This window comes from Acromyrmex echinatior, chromosome 13 (genome assembly GCF_024713525.1).
Source record: "Acromyrmex echinatior isolate Ae372 chromosome 13, ASM2471352v2, whole genome shotgun sequence".
Classification (NCBI taxonomy): domain Eukaryota; kingdom Metazoa; phylum Arthropoda; class Insecta; order Hymenoptera; family Formicidae; genus Acromyrmex; species Acromyrmex echinatior.
The window spans coordinates 5770029-5792742 of record NC_141864.1 but is presented as its reverse complement, the minus strand read 5'-3'; the positions used below and the strand labels follow the sequence as shown (position 1 = coordinate 5792742).

The window sequence follows — 22714 nt, the reverse complement described above, 5'->3', positions numbered from 1 at the left end:
TCTGTTATATTACGAAACATATTGTTATTCAATAATAACTGTAACTTCTATTGACTGAACGCTATTTGGAACATCATTGGTTTTAATCAGAAGAACATGTCGGTATACATATTGAAAAAAAATTTATCTTCTTGATTTAAATTTATTTATATTTGACAATTGACGGTTTATCGGTTACTTATTATTCTATTTTTACAATTGTTTCATTGCAAAATTAATTATTATTTATATTTTATTAATATTGAAGATGATCTAGTAGTAGGTTGAAACGTTTGTTTCGTATATGTACTTGATTTACAAGAGTTTTATTAAACTTTAGCAACCAGCGTTGGCTTGTAACTCTTTTTTTATTTTAAATTGTGTTCATTTATTAATATTGAGCCTTAATTATTAATTTTTGTTATTTGAATAAATTTTCGTTCTTTGCAATTTTATGTGAATGTGGATTGGACGACAATTCCTTTCTCTTTCTAGATAGCGTTATTCAAAGCCATTTATTTATCTGTATATACCATGAATATTACGTACAAAACGTACAAAATTTATGTCATTCATGTTCACAACGATTTTTGCGTTCTCTCGCGGCGGAATTTCATTCTTTCGCGCGATGATGCATTTATATAGTATATATCTTCCGAAAGAAATGTATAAGATAGGAAATTAAATTTTCTGGCGTACTAGATAGGTTTGAATATTAAGATGATGTTCCCTCTGTGATACATCGACCGACAAAAGCAGCAATTTGTATTTCACGTTGCGGTAACTGGGGGTGTGAAAAATTCGCACATAGCTCATACGATCTCCATGGCATCGATTGGCTTCGTACCATAAGTGCGCCCTGTAAATTTCCATTTTTATGGAATTCTGGATGTGAACGATAAAAGGAGCTCTATTCGCAGTCAGCCAAATAAGTAAAAGTTAATAGCAAACAGTCCATATTCGTGATTACACTGTCCGATAAAATTTGATTTTTTTTTTGCATCACGAGTGTGAATAGTCGTTTCCGATATATTTTGTCCTGCTGAATACGAATTCGTTGTTTCAATTTTACTTCACAATTCTGAGAAAAATGGCGTCAAAGAGACAAAAAAAAAACGACGATTTTAAAGTTTGACATTGTAACACCGACAGCAAATTTTTTTTCTAAATTTCGTTAACACCACGCTGAAATATCAACTTTTTTAGTTTTAAAATACATTTTGTTTCATTTTAGTATAATTTTTCGTTTTCAAGCTATAGTAAATGAAAATAGCTCTTTTATAATACATGAGAAAAGGCAATTTAATACTATATTGTATATAAAAAATAAGTGCTTTTGTATTTATATAACATAATCGGATTGTATTAAATCAAAAAGAAACATAAAATTGACAAAATATAATGCAGCAAAAAAATTAAAATTTTCGTGTTGCAAAATAGTATCGAACAATGAGTGTTGTTGAAGTGATCACATTTCTATAAATATAATCACGATGTGTTATTACCAAATATTAAAGAAAATACCGTGTTATTGCGGAACATGTTTTACAAATAATACGATAAATTCATTTTATAATATAAATTTCGATACTATTATTATATCCATTGTATCCATAGTTGTATAACAAATCATTTTTTATTTATAGGCTATTGTATATAGCATCGTTTGCTTTATCAATTTTTTTCTTTGTCTATATATATATAATATATATATATATATGGTATATATTATATATATTATACTATAATTTTTCACTTCTCAGCGATCAATTAAAAATCATTTTCATATCATTTCAATTATTAAAATATTTCCAAATTTTATATGTATCAAATACACATGTAAAAAAGCTAGAAACACGTCTGCGATTTTATACGTCATATATAATAAATATGTACAACACGTACAATGATTTAAAGTTACAATCAATATCAAACTTTTTTTACAATTGCAGACGAGAGGCATTTTGTGCCAATTAAGTTATGTAACAGAGATTGCAACACACGATAAAATTTTCGTTAAAAAAAGCTGTTAAAGTTGTAAACATTTAAATTTTGTGTAATGTTAACGAATCATTTTATGCTTCTTGAATTTTTGTATTGATCTCGGAAATTTAGGAAATCAATATTTAATATTAATTCGATATACACACGGCACTAAAAATAACACTGAAAGATAGATAGAACCAAAATGAACCACCTGTTTTTTCGCAAGCGATAAAATCGCGATAAAATCGTAATAAAAGAAAAAAGAACGAGACGACAATAATATAGAAACTTTACTCGAAGGGTGGATCCTGTTTTATATTAAACTTAACATCCTATGGGCATCTCGCAAATTTATGATGAATTTAAATGTAACTCTGAGATAAAATTGCTCAGATAAAAAGAAAAAAAGCAGATCGAGAACGCAGTGTTCATCCAATTTTTATGCGTCCATAAAATTTAATGATTCGATAACTCGTCTTTATTCTGATGCAATAATTTTATTGACAAGTATGGTCACGAAATTTTGATATCAAAATATGTCAGTATTTTGACGTTTCGTATTCGCACGATTTGCGAATATAATTTCTTGTAACGCGAATATTTTTTCGATAAATTTTTGCACACAATTGACGTGATATAAAATTTTATATAAAGCTCATGTGTTGTTATAGCAAATTTTTGTATCAGGAAAGAATGAAGTGTTAAAAAAAATAAAATAAATTTGAAAAATTTTAAAAATACTATGTGAACAAGACAGATTTTTCGCGATCATAAAATGACATTTCTGTTGTCGAAAAATGCAAATAATGCAAAGAGTTTTTTGTTTTGTGACGCAATATTTAAATTGCTCGAATTTATCCCACTGCTCCAATGAAATGTCTTTTCGCGCGCGCGTTTTTTAACACTCTGACTATCACATATATTTTAAACGCGTAACGTTGGCAGCAAATCTAGCATGGGTCATTATTTCTCAATTGTTAGTTTTATTTATCCGATTAACAAGAATTTTACCAAATATATTTAAAATATTAAAAAGATACTATTTATTAAATTATATCGATACATTTAGAAAACAATAAAATATTAAAATAATGCATTAGATTTATCAAGCTCAATGCTAAAATTAATTTGGCAATCTCTCTCAAAGTATTAAGAGACAAATATTTATAAACTCTATTTTCTCGCATTAATACATATTTAAAGTATGACGTAATAAAAATAGTGCAGATGTGTGGAATGTCATAAGGTGACTCTACACAATTAATAGTATTGACAAATATTGACTATTACTGATATGTAGTTGATATTGATGGATTGACGTAGAATATTGACAGTGATCTGGATTTTGATTTCAGTCGCGCTTTATTAATTAAAGTCCATGTCACAGTACGTCACAGATAGCAATAAATAATGTAAACTAAAATAAAATATATTGTCAATAATATTGATCGTGTACGATTAAATATTATAAAATAAAAAATATTAAAAATATTAATGTATACTGTTAATATTACTGATTCAATATTACTAACTAGTATTATTGACTGTGTGAAATACTTTTATATTTTATTGTTTTACGGTACGATTTAAAAAGTTTAATTAAAAATTAAGTCAAAGAAGTTTAATGTTGAATATTAAAATGTTATGAAAAAACTGTTCAAATAAATCCTCTCGAAGTGACTTTAACGTCATCAAAGAAATTATAAATGAAAAAATTTACAGATATTAAACAAATATCCATTAAGATAAAGTTACTCGAAAGACAATTAAATATAACCTATATAACTCATTTCAATATACAATGATATTAACACATTTCAATGTACAATGATATAACACATTGCAACGTTTTAATACGTTTCAATGTTCCAGCAATATTGCAAACATTGTAGCAATGTTGCTGCAAATTTCTGTGCTGTATGGGAAGTAGAAACATAAATAAACTTTTTCTCAAATAAATTAATATTTCTCTCAGATTTTTTATTTACACTCTTTAAAAAATCTATAAAAACACTACACTATTCGATCTAATTTGATAACAAATTTTTTTATAACAAATAGAATTTAATTTTTTGTCAATCCTCTTATAACATTTTGATTAATTCGTTAACATTTAGGGATTAAAATTGCCGTTTTTCAGCCACGGTAGAAATATAAAATTCACGAAAGTCAATCAATACAATTTTGGGATATACAACGGTGACAACCTTGTATTCCTTTTGCGGGTAGACGTGATCAAAAATTTCGTATCAATCTGTGATAGCGAATTCAATGAACGATCACTGACCACGCGACAAAATAGAACACTCGACACATTCTTTTGTTATCAATTTCTGTCATGTTAAATACAAACATATTTATATATCATTTATCATAATTTATAACGCGCGTTAATACATATTGTATACGAGATTTAAAGTGTTTTATTATTCAAGCATATCAAATTAATTTCAAGTTGACATTTGCACGACATATCGAAATTATCAATTCCATCGAAATGGTTGCCGAATGAGATTTGTTTTTGTAAATGTTTAAACGGAAAAATTTTACTGCTTTGCAGAACAGATTCGATAAAATTTATGCAAATGATATTTCTATCCGTTATCGGAGTCACGTAAAAATAACCGTACAATAAATATAATAAATTCGGAACAAATCATAATATTGCTCCCCTTCTTCCCTATATGAAGGATCGTTGAATGTATCACGTAACATCGACGCCATTGACGGCTTAATGAATATGCGTTGAAACTGGAGAAAGTACGTTTAATTGATCTGTGTAACGCGAGTGCAACTAGAATGATTTCGCGCAAATAGAACAGTATTTACACTGTAAATTATCAGTTAGTAAAATAACGTCGATAAGTTCCTTTTTTCAACATCATAAAAAACAGAACCAATATAAAAATATTAACAACAGAACCAATATAAAAAGTTATGTAAAATTTACAAATACATTATTATGTTGTGCGTGCGTATTTATGTTTCCATTTTTTTTGCGTAACATTTAAATAAAATTATTTTTTACATTTATCTAAGCAAAAATTCAAATCTGTGCAATTCAACCGACAAAATTATTATGTCGTTGCAGTACCGGCGATTTCAGTATATATGCGAGAAAATACGGTGAATTGATCATGATGTAGTATAACAAGTGCTTTGTAATGATTAGATGCTACTATGCAGTATTTGCCCTGCGAATTGTTAGCTCTTAATTATTATGCAAAGATGGATAATTATGGTAAATTGCACACTGCTCTGGACATCATATCAAATAGCGAACATCAAATCGCTCGATACGAGCATGGATGTGCTACATATAGACTTAGCGTAAAATAACATGTTAATTGTAGTCACTGTGTTGAAAGAATATACATGTTATGACATAATGATTAATGCATTTTCATCCACGAGAGTAGCTCGTTATGCTTTGCATATTTACTTTATAACATGGATGTAATGACATGTCAGGCGAAAATATTTAAAACTCCTACCATCATCATAGAGATAACAAAATCTCTCCTTATGAAAACTAACAGGTTTAATTTAAAATGAATTCTTTTTTACTATAAAAGCCATCTTTATGAGTCTGTAATTTAAATTTCCGTATTCTGGAAAAGGAATATTTTTCGCAATCAGTTCTTTACAGGTTTCAGTTATTAATAATATCAAATCAACGATCAATTTTGAGAGATTATTATTATTTCAGTTGATTGTGTTGCAAGTTCAAAAATAATCGCGCGTACAGTCATATATATTACATAAATATATTTAAACTTAAAATATATATAAAAAGATTATATTCCAACATCTAATTTTGATTGTAATTAGCATTTATTTTACTTACAATTAGTTGATGCATTTATATAAGTGGTCCTGTTTTAATCTTTTAATATGTTCATAATAAAAATTAATATTTATAAAAATTAATATTTAATGAATATTCTGTAGGGTTTTTCAATTATGCAAAAAATTAACAATTTTCAAAATACACAATAAAATTATCGTGATTATTGGCGTAATTGATTTAATTTAAATAAACTCTGTTAATTGGTATATTCGTACTTATAAAGTTATATATAATAGCTGTAAAATTTAGAAGCATAGGTTTTTTATTAGAAATTCATTAGAGCGTTTAACATATTGTAAAATTAATAAAACTAGTTACTATTGAAGCCTGTTTAGTTTGTAATGTTAAACTGGTTTGTCGGAAGTCATTTGAATAATTCGGAAATATCTTATATGTCGAGGTGAGAATGAAAATAATAACTTGGCAGCGATCCAAAAAATATAAAACTATGCTGTACAAGTTTGTTACACTAATTCTAATTTAGCTATTGTTTGCTGAATTATAATAATGGCGATTATGTAGGTCAAAATTTTTTTTCAAAGAATATATAGAATTCTCGCTTTTTGTTAAACTAAATTATTTGTTAGCAAAGTTATAATAAAATCCTAGTCAGTTTGAAATTTTCAATATTACATAAAAATTAATTCAAATTTTTTCAAAATCTAATCAAGATTAAAGTTTCTTAAAAAGGTAACTTATTTATGCAACAAATAAACATTTATACTATCAAAGAAAACAATAGAAAAAAAATAGTAATTTATGTTTCATTTCAAACTGCAGTCTAACATAATTTGACAAATTCAGAAATTTGTCAAGAAGACTCATTGGTTCACTGCAAGCGAAATTTTTTTTGAGGTCAATACAAAAATATTAAACTACTATTTAAACTATTAAGTAGGTATTTAAGTATATAATTCATAAAACGTTTTATTTAAAACAATATATTAGGTATTGGAATTAATTCGTAGCGTTTTACAAGTGATGGGAAGTACTTTCATTAATGTATTTTTTAATGCTCATGTGAAATAAATAACATTCTTTCATTAAAAACGCTACGAATTAATTCCAACACCTAATATTAACACAAAAGAAGAATAAAATGTAATAATAGAATCAATATTCTTTTATATCTAAAAATTTCTTAAATTAAAAAATATTTTTGAAATATTAAAATTGTGATTTAGACTATTTTAGAAGTATTAAAAATATCCTATATATTTTTTGCTATAAATATTTTTTAAAAAAGGAAATTCCAAGGATCATAGCTTCCGTAGATACATCAGAGACTGTAATAAAAATACAGAAGTGTTACTTCATATTTATAATTATAATCTATAAAATATAATTATAATCTCGTTTTATTAATTAATTGATAAAATGAGATGCTTTAATAATGTTTAAACAATTGTAATGTTGGATACAACTGATCCATAAAGCAATTACAATGCATGTAAAAATTGCAAATGTTATTATGGCATTTACTCCATATATAAACTATAAACAATGCAACTATTAATTATAATTCTACCATCGTATTAATATATCATTTATTTTAATTATTTAAACGTATTAGTTATTTACATTGTTGTTTAATAATGACTCAACAAATAAACGCTATAATTGCACTTATAATTGCGAAATAAATAAATGATGGTCCAATTGAATTCGAAATTGCGTTTATCGTGATAAATTTTATGTCAGGAAGTAATAAAGATCTGGTACGTTTATACGTATACGTGTCAGAATAAATAATGATGTAGAAGGCACTTTAGAATATCTCACACTAGTATGCATATATTACTTTTCATCTATGCTCCTCATCTATGCTAGCTAGCCGTTTAAAACACGGTCGGTTTATCGACCAACCGGTCGACCTATATCCGCGGCATTATTATTTGACGACTTCGTGTCTTGGCCGTAGTCGAAAAATAGCGGTTATAAGACCAACAGTAAGACTAAAGAGAATGAGAATCGTCGAACTAGTAATGCCAGTCTCATGTCATATTCTCTGTGATGTCACTCTCAATTGCGCAATTTCAAATAGAACTCAGACAAATTCAATAGACTAACTTCATTTCCAACGTGTTAAAAATCGCGATTTCTAGTGATACAACACAGCGTTTGACGAAGCATTGAATATCCTGACATAAAAAGCAAAATCGTAATAAGCTTCTGAATTGAAATTAACATTGCAAATTTTTATACAAGCGTAATTTTAATTAATCTAAATATCGAAAACATGTAACCTCTCGCTAATTATCACATCTTTATCGTGATATATAAATGTAGGAATCATCCCACAAAATCGTCAAATCATCGTCAAAATCTAAACTATATAAATAAATATTTTAAAAAATCATACATTTATTTAAATGTATATATTAAAAATCTAATAAAATATATTCTAATAAAATAAAATAATTAATAAAATAAATGTCGGAACACAGTGTGATATCAATTCCATTTCGAGTTTCATTGATACCTTGTTTATAATTGCATTTAAATATTATTTAGATTTTGTATACGCTTTCATATTAATTAAAGGTTATTAATTATAAATTATAATTACAATGCGTTATTTATATAGAGAATATAGAATAACTATGCGTGATTTATATGAACATTAGTAATACATTCTGGATTGTTTTAATATTCATACATGACTTTTACAAATGTAATAGAGTGTCATACGTTCGACATCAGCGTATATACAAAATGTTGCGTGTGAAAAATATGGAAAGGTGAGTACAAAATCTCCCTGTTGTTCTCTTAAATGTACAACGTTGGCGGATTAAAGTTTGAATAATAAATTTATGGTGCTAGGAATAATTTGCGAACTCTCATTATTCAATGCACTGAACTCAATGCATGTGTTTGAATTATACGGCAAAATACATAGAAAATACATAATTACTCATTTACTAGAACGTGCTGCAAACATTGTGTTAATTGAGATTCGAATAAATCGCAATTTTCGGTCAAAAGGAAATAATCCAAGAGTAATCTGTTGATTTAACGTATGTATATTTTTCCTCTCCATTTTTAAGCAACAAAGAACCGAACGAAATTGCAGTCGCGGATAAAGATGGTAAAAATTTATTTTCTATTTCCAGCAACTTTTGTGAATTCTTAACTTATAAACGATTAGCTTACGTCAACAGGCAATGGTCCTTGTCAATTGAAAAGATCGTAACAAGTATGCTCGTAGCAAGCACAATTCGCCACCGATATACTACGTTCGATATATCGATCATCCCTTCAGCAAGAGTTCAGCTATCTTTCTGAGCAAGGCTCTTGATGTCAAGCGCACTCGTAGGAAGGACTTGTGAGTTATATTTGATACGTGATGTATGTGGACGTGGTTGATCAAAGGGCAAATCGAACGGTCAGTAAACGTACAATCATAAATCATACGAGATATCTATGTGACTTCATAATGCAATTTAGTTTCAATTTAGCACTATCGTGACTGAAACTAGTAATTTAGAGTTCATAAAGTTCATAGAGTTCATAGAGTTCATATTCGCGATGTGCATTACAGTCTACTCCCAAATTAAATTCTGAACTATATCATTTATTTTGTTCGACAAATAGAAGAAAATGTTAATATCTATCAATATCTTCACTGAAATTTGAACCAAGTTTCTTTTTATGAATATAAATATTTAGGGACGTCTCGTTCTTCAATATTAGATATCTCCAGAAATATTATATGTATATAGTAAGATTCAATTACAATCTTGATTAAAGTTTCACCAGAGGTAATTAAATTAAACTAAAAATGTTACGTGATATATACATATTTTTAGTTAATCTTATATGTCTTCGATAGTATTTTAATAAAGATTGTAATTATATATACATAGTAAAGCTTAATAACTCAAATTAAATAACTCAATTTTAAATTAAATTTACATTTTCAACTCGATATTTGGAGATACAACTTTTTGTTTTAATTCTATTTAACTTTACCACGATTGATTATTGGATAATCTTTCATCAAGTTACGTGTAGGGGAAACTGGAATTAATTATCGTATGGGGTGGATTGTCAAATGCTTATAACTCAAACAGGACATGGCAGAAAAATCTCTTTTTTTTTTACTGTAGATTGCTGATATAATATTAATTTGTTGTGTGATTTAAAAATGATTTACACCACAAGCATTACATATGTATATTATTTATAGTGATTTTTAAGAAAGTGAAATTGATGAGTAAATTTTTCTTATCATCTATTTCATTGTTTGACAAATCTTTGGCATTAATCGCGATATCCCTGTGTTTATAGAAAATAACATATCTTAGAAGACAAATCTTATCTTTGCTATAATTAATTAATCATTATCTTGACAAAGTTTGTCAATACAATCTCTTTTATTAAAAATGGCTATGTGGGGTAGATTGATCAAAATGTATTTTTTTATATATATTGTCCATAACAAATATGCTATTGCCAATCCTAGAACATGTGATAATCAACAGAACACGGGGTTAGTTGTCACATTTTTGCAGCTTCATTTAAAATTAAATAACTTATTTTTACGACATGATGAATTTTTTTTCGAGTAATATTTTTTCTAATACTTAAAGGATGTAAATATAATTATAACGTATATAATATTTCAAAATCAAGTATCCACTTTTTTCTAAAAATTACTAATCAAAAACTGTGGCAACCAGCCTCGATTTCCCCTAATGCACCTGCTAGTTGTAATTTTCCATTCAACAATATAACTGTAATATAAAACTGTGTTATATTATTACATATTGTTGAATGGAAAATTACAATTAATAGGTAGGTACATGTAACTTGGTATTTGCTGAGTTATAATATAACTGTTCTTTTATCGGTAGAAAAGAAATATTTATGATTCTTTTTAAAAACAATTATTATTTTATATTGATTCGTATTTCGAGTACATTTTGTGATGTAAAAAACTATAGTTAATAAATTTTATAGTTAATGGAAATTTTAAGTAAATTTGGAATACATTGATAATTTTAGCGAATGAGGAAGTTTGCGGTTCTATTCTTGTGCGCGTGACATTTGAAACACAATATAAAAGTTTGAATAGATCGCTCGTTGAGATAAAGCAAGATTCGAGTCACGTTTAGCCACCCGAAGGAGGATTGGCTTATCTCCAGACTTACATCTAGGATCTATGAAAATATCAGCAACTTCATTTAAGATTTACCGGTCTCAAAGAACAAAAAAAGGAGTAAATTGAGAAATTTAAATCTATAAAGACTTAATTAAATGTAACGCTACATTGAAAACCCTACATTATTAAAAACGATTTATTAATCAGCGAAATTCTATTAGTGCTGTAATATCTGTTGAGTAACGCAAGAAAAAAATGGAGCTACGTAATCGATCGAAAAGAAGATCTTTTATAAACAATAATTTTAAAGAGAAAGGGATATACCTACTTCACGTAAAACACGAAGGTTGTTAAAAATGCATGTTATGTTCAGTACGCGGCATTATTGGTATATGGTGCCTTGAATCTTAACAGCCTCTATTGTTCTTGCGTGTACGTAAATGTGTGAAGCGCGGTTTGCACACGGGGGCACGCGAATTGTCGTGCGAATATTCGATTTCGCGCGTTTGGTCGGCAGCAATTTTCAGATGCCGGGCGATAACGAATTTAGCTATTCGTAGCTGCAGTATAGCGCGAGGAAATCTCGATTTAGCACCTACGTATGTCTTCGAATCGATCGGGTCCGATCATTTATACCGCCCGTCGCGCCCAGCAGTGCAAATTTGACTTGGTTCCTTGTATGTTCTCGTTATGCCTTATGGCAGAAGGCACGCGCAAACGCGCGCGATGGTTACAAATCAAGTCGATAAATTAAGGGATTTCGAGCCGGGTGCGGTTCTACGAGCAACGTTCGATCATCCTTGATTCTTGGTGTTCCGTATTAGATGATGGATGTTGAAAACTCGACGGCTTTTCCCAACGTAAATGTTAGTGAGATATCGCCAGTTGTGCCATAAGAGCAATAATGAAAGTATGATGCGCGTTGTTTCCGTTATGATGAAGCGCGGTTTATCTGCGCGGGAATTAAAACACCCTGGAATGGATATAATTCCGATGAATTCAGCTGTTTGAATATGCAGTGAGTAGTTAAACGCCTTAAACTCCGAAGGGAGCGTTTTGAACTTTTGCCATTCTTACCACTTTATCAAACATTTTACATTTCCAGCCACATTTGTAATTTACATTTGTAACTTATAATTAGTAACGTTCTTGTTCTCCTTCCCTTCTTTCTTTCTTGCTACCTTTTGTTAAAATAAGTTTCATGAAATTATTGAACCCTTAAAAGTTTCATCGTATGCCATAGAACATAATCTCTATGTTTATTCATGACAATGGAATCGTGATAATTGACATAAGTTGTATGCAACGAGGTCTGTAACTTGAATAAAAATTAAGTTGTAATTAAAATTTATGAGAAAAAGCTTTTCACACAGTACTTTCTATCGATTAGTGGAAATAAATGACGTGGTCACGTTTTGTTGTGAAAAAGAATGATGCAAATGGAAAATAGAACACAAAGAAGAGGAAAAGAGAACGCAGAGGTCACGCGAATAAATGAAAAGATAATGTGAACAAGTAAAAAGATATAATGCCTATCATCGCTTCATGTACATGCGATGGCTCTTCTATAGTTAATTTAAAAGAATTCTTCGATAATTTTTACAATAATATCATCAAGAGAAGGATCATTTTTTCGTCATGATAATTCAAAGTCATCGTCTTTAATTCTTTTACCTTATTAGATAGATTAATTATTTTACAAAAATAGGGAAAGCCGTATTGTCTAAGTTTTAGATATACCAAAGTAGCGCAAAAGTCTTCCATTTTGTGGACTTACTAACCATATCATATATACCAATAATACTGAGCGCTTATTGGACTACAGACAATTAGGTCGCAAATGGCGGTCGAAATAGCCAATAGAAAAGTTGTTGGCATTTCGGCTCGGGTCAAAGGATTGCGCTACTTTGGTATATCTAGAGCTTTAGTATTGTCTTCAGAACTCTTAGGGTGGCAGGAGCCATTAATTAACTAAAGGGAAAAATAAACGGAAAAAAGTCATGTGTCCATATTAATATTCAGCTTATCGAGCAAATTGTAGACTCAGAATAAGATAACTTACAGAATGCCATGCAGGATATTATGCAAAGTTATCCATGTCGTGGATAACTTACTGTTTGATCCATATATGCTTTTTCTCGTCGGTCTTTCATACGAATTTACCATGCAAAAAATGTTTCATCATTCCGAGAACGAGTCTAGTTACTCGAGGCCGTCGGTTATACGTGTCGTTACGGTGTTATCGAGATTCCGATGTTTTTGCCAGATTTATCTTTTCGTGCTGCCAGCACAGCGCGGCGTCGTGCAAAAAGCGCGCGACCGACGAAAGAGTACATGTCGCTTTTTCGAGAGTAATGCTACCGGTAATATTTTATAACCCATAATGGCCGTATAACAGTAATGTTATCGGAGCTATATAATAAATTTGTAATGTAAGTCGGGCTTGTATATGCGAGTAAACACTTGCAAGCACATACACGCGCACATACTTATCGCGTAAGTCGATAATGAAAGTTTTAAGAAGTCCATAGATATTTTAAGATTCGACTTGCAAGAATCGCATCCCGATACGTTTCCCGAGATGGAAGTTTATTGATCTCGAACTAATTTTAAGAATCCGAATACGTCCGTTCGTTCAAGTGAGGTCATCCTTTTATAGCCGCGGATCTAGGATTTTTACATGTTTTAGTAATGGACAGAATATTAACACTCTGACTTCTATAACACATTTAGTATCAAGTATGTTACATTTAAGTGATGCATAAATTTTATTCCCGCAAAAATGTTGTCATCTATTTCTGAATGTATGTTACTGGATTAAAAAATGCAATACTTAATATGCTAAATATTTAAGACATTAAAGAAATGATATAAATTATATTAAGACATTAAAAAAACAAAACAATATCAGTATATTAAATTTATATACTAGATTCGTATTAAGCTCAATCTACTTGACAGTCAATTGCATAATTGCATAATGATAATGTATAGATATGAAATATTTGATACTAGATACATTTAGTAGATAAAAAAACTCCGGCTAAAAAAACATAAGGCTGATATATTCAGAACGTGCTTATTGCAATGTCAACGTGTGTTTAGTATGTAGTTCATGTATAGAATTTTAGAAATGTAGTATTCATTGATAAAAGCGCATTCTCAATGGGTAAAAATTGACACACTGGCTAAAGAATTTATGATGTCTTCAAATTTACCACAAGACTATCGCTTATCATCTGATTAATTTCATAATGATTGTTTATAGAACAAAAATATTTTTAGATATTCTGTGGAATATTGTCAGTGCTGAAATAGTTAGAAAAATGATCTATTTAAACTTATGTCATTTTTCATTAAAAGATTTCTTAAAACATTTTTCAATGTAGAACTTAAAAAATGCTCTCCTGAAATGTTGTTACTAGTTTTGAGATATATTACTTTTCTATCAAACAAAATATATGTTTCTTCTCAAGTTTTGTATTCGATTTTATTGATATGAACTATTAAATATAAAGTTTCCACGAACAACAGAATTTTTATATTTTATCGAATCGATTTCGAGCGTTCAAAAAGGAATTGAAGCAAAGCTCGATCTTTGATAAGAGAAACCAGAATACGATCCAATATAATCTTAATTCTCCGGAGCTTTGCTGGAAGTAATTTCCCATGTCGCAACTGTTAAATGTGTGATTCAACTCATAACGAAGCATAGATTAAAGCGCCACTATAGGGTTAATACAATCTCGTTTTGTTCGGTAGGTCATCACGTGATAATGTCCTATTGTAATTTTAAAATGTGATCTGATTATTCTGGTTATTAATGGCTAATTGTTATAGAACACCTATAAAATTTTACTTGCTGAATAATGTGCAGATATTTATGAGATATTAAATAAAAAATGTATGATTCTATATAATTAATCAAATATCGTAATATAAATAGAAAGGTTTTGTGAAATTATATGAGAATTTTGACTGAAACTTTACGATGCCTCGCGAATTCATTACGGTAATATAAATTCTATTTAAAGCTTTTAGGTAAGTTCAAATTGACTATCTACACGTAGAAGTAAGCTCGAAAACTTCCTTAACCTTTTTTTGACGTATCTCTATTTCACTCTTATGTTTTATTCCTTTAGTTTTACATTTACATACAACTATCCTCGACTCGACTCGAGGGACGGAAATGCTTCAACTTGAAGGAAAAAGAAGTTGCATTTGTCTGGTATCTGTTTGCATTTATATGTTCCGATTTGCGCAAGACGAGAGAGAGAGAGAGAGAGAGAGAGAGAGAGAGAGAGAGAGATGTTGATACTTTTTCTCTTATTCACAAATTTTCATATACTTAAATCAAATGTCGTATTACTTTTCGATAATTTACATTTCAGATTGTTTTAAAGATTGAAAAATCAGTAAAAATATATACTTGTATATATGTATACATTTACATTAAAAAAAAATTGTATGACGAAATTTGAATACAACTAGCTACACTGCTTATATTCTTTCCGCCTTCCGTTTGTTACACAACTCGGCAAGATTACATTTCCGAAACATGGAAACCGGTGAATTACTAAATGAAACATGATGATAGTCAGAGATAAAGTTTTGTATTTAAATAAGAAATGTTATGAAAAAAAAACGTGAAGATAATAAAGAAACTGTATTAGAGATGTCTGAATAATTTTTTCGAAAATCAATCAAAGATACAATCTGAGATTTAATGTGTCGTTCGCATTACGGCGAATAAAAATGTGATTTTTTTGCAAACGCGATCTTTCACAGGTTAAGATCGATTACGGACTGAAAAAGTTGACATTTCCGAGGAAGCTTGAGAAGCAATTAAGTTTCTTACTTTTTCTTGGATATCTTTAATGTCCACTTGAAGAGTTTTCATAGCATTTCCTATTTTACAAAGAAAATCAGCAAAGACTGAATCTCGTAATTTATCAGTCAAAGTAGACACAATTTATCAGACAAAAATAGAAAAATAGAAATATGTAGTTAATAAAATTGATATTATTATATAAAGTTTAGCAACATATATAATATCAATCTGTGCATGTTAAAGAAATATAATCCTATTGTTAAAGTTTTTAATTGTGGTTGTTTTAAATTGTGGTTTATAATGATTTTTCTAATAATTATCGCTTGAGTCTGAGAATTGTTCGTGTTTCTATTTATATTATAGTCGTATTTGAGTATAAAGCTTTATCTCTGACCTTTTAATTTCCGAGAGCTGCGTGTGTCCTAGTTCCGTGTTCTCCAACTTTGCTGTTCTCCAGATTACTACATATTTGGCTTATCTGTCTATTCGTATCTCAACGATTCAAAGAAGTTGCGACTGTCACATTGAGTTCACGGATAAGGAAATGGCTCTTTGTATCAGCATTCCTCAATATGCAGGTGCATATCCTATTTTCCTGCTCGGCACCGCCCCATATCTCTTTTTCATCTAGAAATTTACCTTTATCCATTTCCACGCGATATCCTTGCAATTGCCTTTTATGTGCAATTCAAATAAATTGCCACTTTCATCTCTTCTTCTTTGTCTTTTCGACGAAATAATAGAGATTTATTTGCCATTCCAAAATATGACAAGAGAATTATTAAGCAAAAGTAAAGATTATACTCCAAACAAATATCTGTCACACCAATCTTAATTTTCTCGGATCAAGAAAGAATTGTGCAAAATAATCCGATTATCGCAGCTGAAAAGTAGATTTTCTATTTCTTTTAATGGATCTTTTCTTCTTTATAAACAGAAGGTGCGTACAAATATGTCAAGAATCTCCTTTTTTAAAATAGAAATTGATACATATAGTTGTAATTTACATTGATCTCTTAAAAATTAATTGCACAAAACACGATATTTCTTTAAAAAATGTTTTCGTTTAATTTTAAATATTTTCATAATCATTCAAATTAAAGAATAATACTTTATGAAACTAAAATAATACAAATTAAATAAAAAATTAAATTTTCTTATTTGTTTGCCACTCTAAAAATAAAGGCCAAAATCTTCATTTTTAATTCAGTTATAAGTCATAAAAATGATTGATATTTCAACATTTTTATTAAGAAAATATCTATTACAAATTGAACAAGAATGTAAACGAAAGGTAGTATGATTTGATTATACATGATTTGATGTACATATTGTCAAAACTAATTAAACTTTTCCTTTAAAAGAAATCTCTCTTCTTTTCTCTTATTCCTGTCTCTCTGTTATATTTCAAGGAGAAAAAGACATCATCTTGTTACAGATATCCTTTTGTTAGTAATGATAAAAAAGAACAACACATAAGGAAAAAAAATACTGGTTGGAATATATGAGTATATATCTCGTATAAAGTTGTGCAAAGCGAGAATAACTTCAAAGAAAGATTCATTTAAGAGTTTTTGTCGTCACTCCATCCATTCTCTTTCATTCTTTACCATCTTCAGACAACCACTATTTCTGCTTCTTCGGTCCCTTTATTGATCTGCGCTCGTTTCGTTACGCGCGAAATGTAATAGCTGTTTAAAGACTCTGGGGTTGAAATATCATAATTCACAAGAAAATTCATGGAAGTGTTACCTTTCAACGTTGATGAGTTTTAAATACGTTTTCTGGACAAAAATAAAGGACACGTATTTTTTTTATGAAGATCCAATCCCCTTTTAGGATATGCAATATCCCTCTAAAATCAGCTTTCTTTTTTTAAGCGAATATCGTTGAAATTGTAAGAAATAGAAAAAATTCTGAATAAAAGTTAAATGAAAAAGTTTAAAAAGTACTTTATAATAGTAATAATTTTAAAAAATTTATTTAAATAAAAAATTATTATTTATGAAAAATAAAAATTAAAAAATTTTTAAATTATAATTATTAAGTACTCTTAAAACCATTCAATTTTTATTTCAAATATTTTTTCCTATCTTTTACAGTTTCGACGATATCCGCTTCAAAAGACAATTACCGACTTTCTTCAAAGAGCTGTTGCATGTATCCTTTGAAAGTGTCATTTGGCCTTCATAAAAAAATACATAGCCTTTATTTTTCTCTAGAAAATAATATATTCAGAGTTTATCAAAATTGGACACTTCCATGAGTTTTCTGTGACAATGGATCTCTTTATAAATAAATACTATTCTCATCTCGCTAGTTGCTCCGACCAACATAATAGCTTTAAAAATTCGTTGCGTCATTTGAATGTATACATTTTTTCTCTTCTTATGTTTTCATTAAATTAATATTTCCTGAACGTTTTGCAAGAGAACGTATATGGCTACTTCCTGTTCTAATTCCAAGATAGATGACTTCTGAAACTTCTGTATTATTTCTTATCGTCTTTTTCTGCACTAAAATCCGTTGTTTGTATTGATCCAACAAGAAAATATTGCCGTTGTTACATATAAGCCAATTTCAAGAGAGATTAAAGTCAGAAGAAATCTAAACTTATTTTACAAAGTCAAAAAGAGACTTGAATGTACAGATAGACGGGAAGGAATCGACGGAAGCAACTTTCTATCAAAGTTTTCGTTCCTCAATCCCCTCGATCCTATATCGCACTTGCACGATTTTATATCACAATCCAGCCTAGTTCGTTGTAAAAACAATAATAAATTTTCTTTCCGTAGCTTTAGATATATTTAATGTAATCCATTTCGTATCGCATGTTTATCATAATATGTTTACATAAAACCAGAATAATATTGTATTTTAATACGGATTTATTAATAAATAACTATTAAAATATCAATAAATACTATTACTTTTAAATACGAAATAATGCATACATGGAATAATGTTTCAGCATCAATTTTGATGAGAATGTGTTAACGGATATTACACACACACCGACTTCGACAGTAATATAATTGTACCTAATAACTTTTTGAAAAGATTACAAAAGTAATAAACAATACCTAATTAATGTTAAATAATATTAAACATGAGATACCAATAAATTATCGATATTTTCCATATTTAATTTTGCTTATAATTAAATGTAAGTGAAACGAACATGTGGAAATTGTCACCGTTAATTTTCAAAGTGGTTAAGATATATCTAAGGTTGTTTTTTACACCGCAGTTGAATAGAATGTTCCTTTAGCAATTTACTTTCTTCCTTTCCTTTAACATAGGAGCTCTAAATTCACAGCGTTGTCGGGAAAGCAATAAGATTCTACGCTACCACAGTGGCATGCTATTCCAGGCAATAAAGAACGAACTTCTAGGTAAAGTCTTGCTATACTTTTCTTTATACCCAACAATGTTGCTTTATATGTACGTAATGCCTGCATTTTGATTTTATTTAATTACGCATTTTTTCACTTTTTATTTCAGTTTAATCATGAGAATATAGCATTGTATAAATATTTGTAACACGAGATATCATTATTACATTTTAAATTATTGTGAGATATCGTGTTGAATGATGTGTAAATTGTAAAATTAAAATTGAGTTCTTTTTTAAACAAATTGCAAATTAATCAAATTCTGATATTAATTAATCATCAAATTTGTACAATTACCTGTACAATTAAGCCTCTAATTAAATTTGTTTAAAATACAGCTTTTAAAACCAGACCGAAAGATGGAATTTCATTCCAATATGTTTCTATTTTTAAATGTCTTTAACGGATAATTTTCTGAATGACATTTCGAAAAGCATTATTTAATAAGTTTTTATTAATATCAGCATAACCTATTAGATTTTAATTTAATAGTGGCGTCTATTTGATTAAATAATGGCGTCTGTTCTTATTAAAAATAAAATAATATCTCCAGGCAACATTCTGTTTAGGTTTAAGTTTTTATTTCACCATCATTCTTAACACCATCTCTTCCTCTTTTTCTCTGTGACAGTTTTACGTCTGAGAATTTTCTTTATCCTATCGTCATTTATTAACGTATTTTCTTATGGCCCACGTGTTTCTCGTACGTCTGTTTTTTGCGTTGCTGTTTGTTAGATGCAGTTCTATCTTGAAAGCAGTAAATTTGCGCACCCTAACAGTTACCAACTGCCCTGCAAAATACAGAGAAAAGCTTTCAAAACACTCATCGCAATAGTTCTGCACAGTGTTTCCATTCCATTTTATCTCTTTTCTTCCGTGCGCTGTACAATCCTACTGTTACACAACGCCATAATTTTTGATTTTGTAATTGTTACATGTAGCATATGAAACGTTGTGAATAAAATAACAATGGATTTAAACTCCGAAGGAATATTTCGAAATAAAAGAGAAATTCAAAAAATTTAGAAATTAAAAAATTTGTTTATTTAAATATAGATATTGTAAGTTAAATAAATAAATTGTACTCTTTTTAATGTCATGTGTCACGCGGAAGCGATACCGTTTGACTACGCTTGACAAGAAAAGAATTCAATGATAAAACTACAATATTAACTCAACTTTTTTTGCCCACCAGCGCGATTGTAGCTTTGTGTCATATACGACGCTTAAAATTGAACTTTTCTATTTAACACGAGATGAATTTAACGGATACCTACCCTCGAAAATACACAGCATATTTCACTGCCGTTCACCCTATCGATTTTATCGTCTCTCCGACAATATTTGCGAACTATATCTTTGTTATACGCATATTCTACTACAAGCGCGAAAACCGGATAGTATTATCGCCTTCGTATCTTCGCATATGATGGATACGTGCAAACGCGAATGCTTTGATCCATGGCAATTTCGTCCTTTTTGATTGCTTTGTCGTTCATACAGCTATTGTCTTTGTCACGCTTTTTAGATGTCTTTGTCACTTGTTTGATTCCTTTGGCCATTATTGTTCCCGTTTGTTTATCCTCGTTTAACATCACTCTTGCTTCCTGTAATTATTTCCCTCCTATTTTATGTTCTACGTTCCACATAAAACATGGAATGTGCCTTACACATGCAACGTCGATGAAAAGAACACAGAAAATGTATTTCTGTATCTTGATCTACTTATCCATTATCTCCATATACTTTCTTACGACAAATTTTATTCTTTGTACAACACAAAGTGAGACTTTCTCAGGGATTTTTTTAGATCCGTATATTCTCCCCTATTTTAATTAGATTCTTGATCTTTATTTTGTTACTCTATTTTTTCACACTTTTTTAAAATTTAGAATTACTATTTTGTAACTCGAGACTAATAAATGACGCAAGTATATGAGATATAACGTCTTCGCAATGGTTAAACGACCGTGGAAGCTAAGATATTGCTAGACTCTAAAACTGTTATAGCATAAGGATTTATTTGAGGTAAAACTTAATAGTCCGCAATATTTCTTTGCCTTCCAATGTGGTCGTATTAAAACGTCGCTTTATGTATTAAATTGCTGGATTACGTATTAAATTGCCTTACTGTAGGATCAGCCAGAAATATATTTATAGAAATATATTTTAAATAAGAAAACACAAAATACAGAAATGCAAAAAAAAGGTCGGATATTTTTTAAATATACGCTTCTAAATTTGCTTTTTCTGAATTCGATTTTACGTCGAATGCCAACAAATATAAAAGCGTAGCTCAGAGTCACTTTTACCAAAAAATGGTTGAATTGCGGAATGAAGAAATTTATAGTGGTGTGAATTTTAGCTACTCAACCGTTGGTCAATTATTTAACCGATCAATGATTGAAATTTTTACAGCGGGTATTGTGCGTCGAACGTATTGACGTTTATCAAAGGATAACAGTTTTCAATGTACTGACAGAAAAATAGACAGTTCAATGTAAAAATCAAATTTGATTTTGAATTTCGGAAACCAAAGAAGAAATTTACTCTACGAGTGACAGTAGTTTATTGTTGGGAACAAATTCATTTTGTAAAGAAATATGTGAAACAGCTTTCGAGAAACTAAATACTTTTATAAATGTGTAAAGTAATTAAAATTAACTTTTAAGTAGGTAGATAAAGTGCTCAGAACACTCCCAAGAAATTTTATTTTTATAGTTATATTTTTAATAGTATATTAAGTTTGCATTATTCATACTCTTATAAGATAAAGAAATGTATAAATAATGAACTTTAGAATTATGAACAATACTTTTAGTTTTTCTTTTTTAGAATAAAGTTTTCAAGATAACTATGCGTGGGATGCTGTGACTACATACTTACATATTTAAAGGTTAAAAGTCAGAAAGCTATTAGAGAAAATTGTAAAGTTACTTTTTTAGAACAAACTAGTTTTGGCATATAAGTTAAATGAAGAAAAGAGAGTTGACATTGGATATTTTGTAAGTATAGGTATACAAAATGTGAAAGAGCAAAAGAGAAACTACTAAATCATCTAAGCTACTTCATTGTCGGCAACGCATTCACATCATCAATCGCTTCATACTGAATCGAGAGAATCAAGGAACGGACCAAAAAGCAAGAGACGAAGTATAGTAAGCGAATACGAAAAGGATGTGGAGGTCGGGAAAGCGAGACGAGGTGAGCGGGCTACGTCACAGAAATCGATAGGACAAGGGTAGCGCACACCAGGGGAAAACGAAGGCGCAAAAGTTCAGCGATAAAATCACAGTATACAGCGGGGCTGAAGTCCGGAGCCATGTCCCGTCATCGACTCACGTATCGGTCTTATCCCTTACTGAAATCAGAAAACGTGGTTAAATGCGTTCTGGCCCGAATTGTAAAAACTAGCGATAAGATCTTTCGAACAATTCTCGTTATGATGATAAGAAGTACCCAAGACGGTACTCGCCTACTATAAAATATGCGCAAAGCCTAATTTTGAATAGAGTGCGACAAAATGAGATCGAAGTTCTTTCTTATTCCGTCCAAAAGTCTTCCTCTTT

General features: G+C 29.5%; 1 protein-coding gene and 1 long non-coding RNA gene across 9 annotated transcripts in view; one reads left to right on the top strand and one right to left on the bottom strand.

Annotated features, from left to right (window-relative positions):
• The window catches only part of LOC147907548 (uncharacterized), a 217463-nt gene that overhangs the window by 90660 nt on the left and 104089 nt on the right, over positions 1–22714 (bottom strand). The gene's annotated exons all lie outside the window — the stretch shown is intronic.
• Positions 1–22714, top strand: part of LOC105150882 (uncharacterized) — a 121083-nt gene that overhangs the window by 25913 nt on the left and 72456 nt on the right. The window contains exon 2 of one of the 6 annotated variants that reach the window (XM_087412897.1): positions 19053–19145. The exons of the other annotated variants lie outside the window; for them this stretch is intronic. The gene's annotated coding sequence lies outside the window, so the exon portion shown is untranslated. The remainder of the gene's footprint in view (positions 1–19052; positions 19146–22714) is intronic. 6 annotated transcript variants of the gene reach the window in all.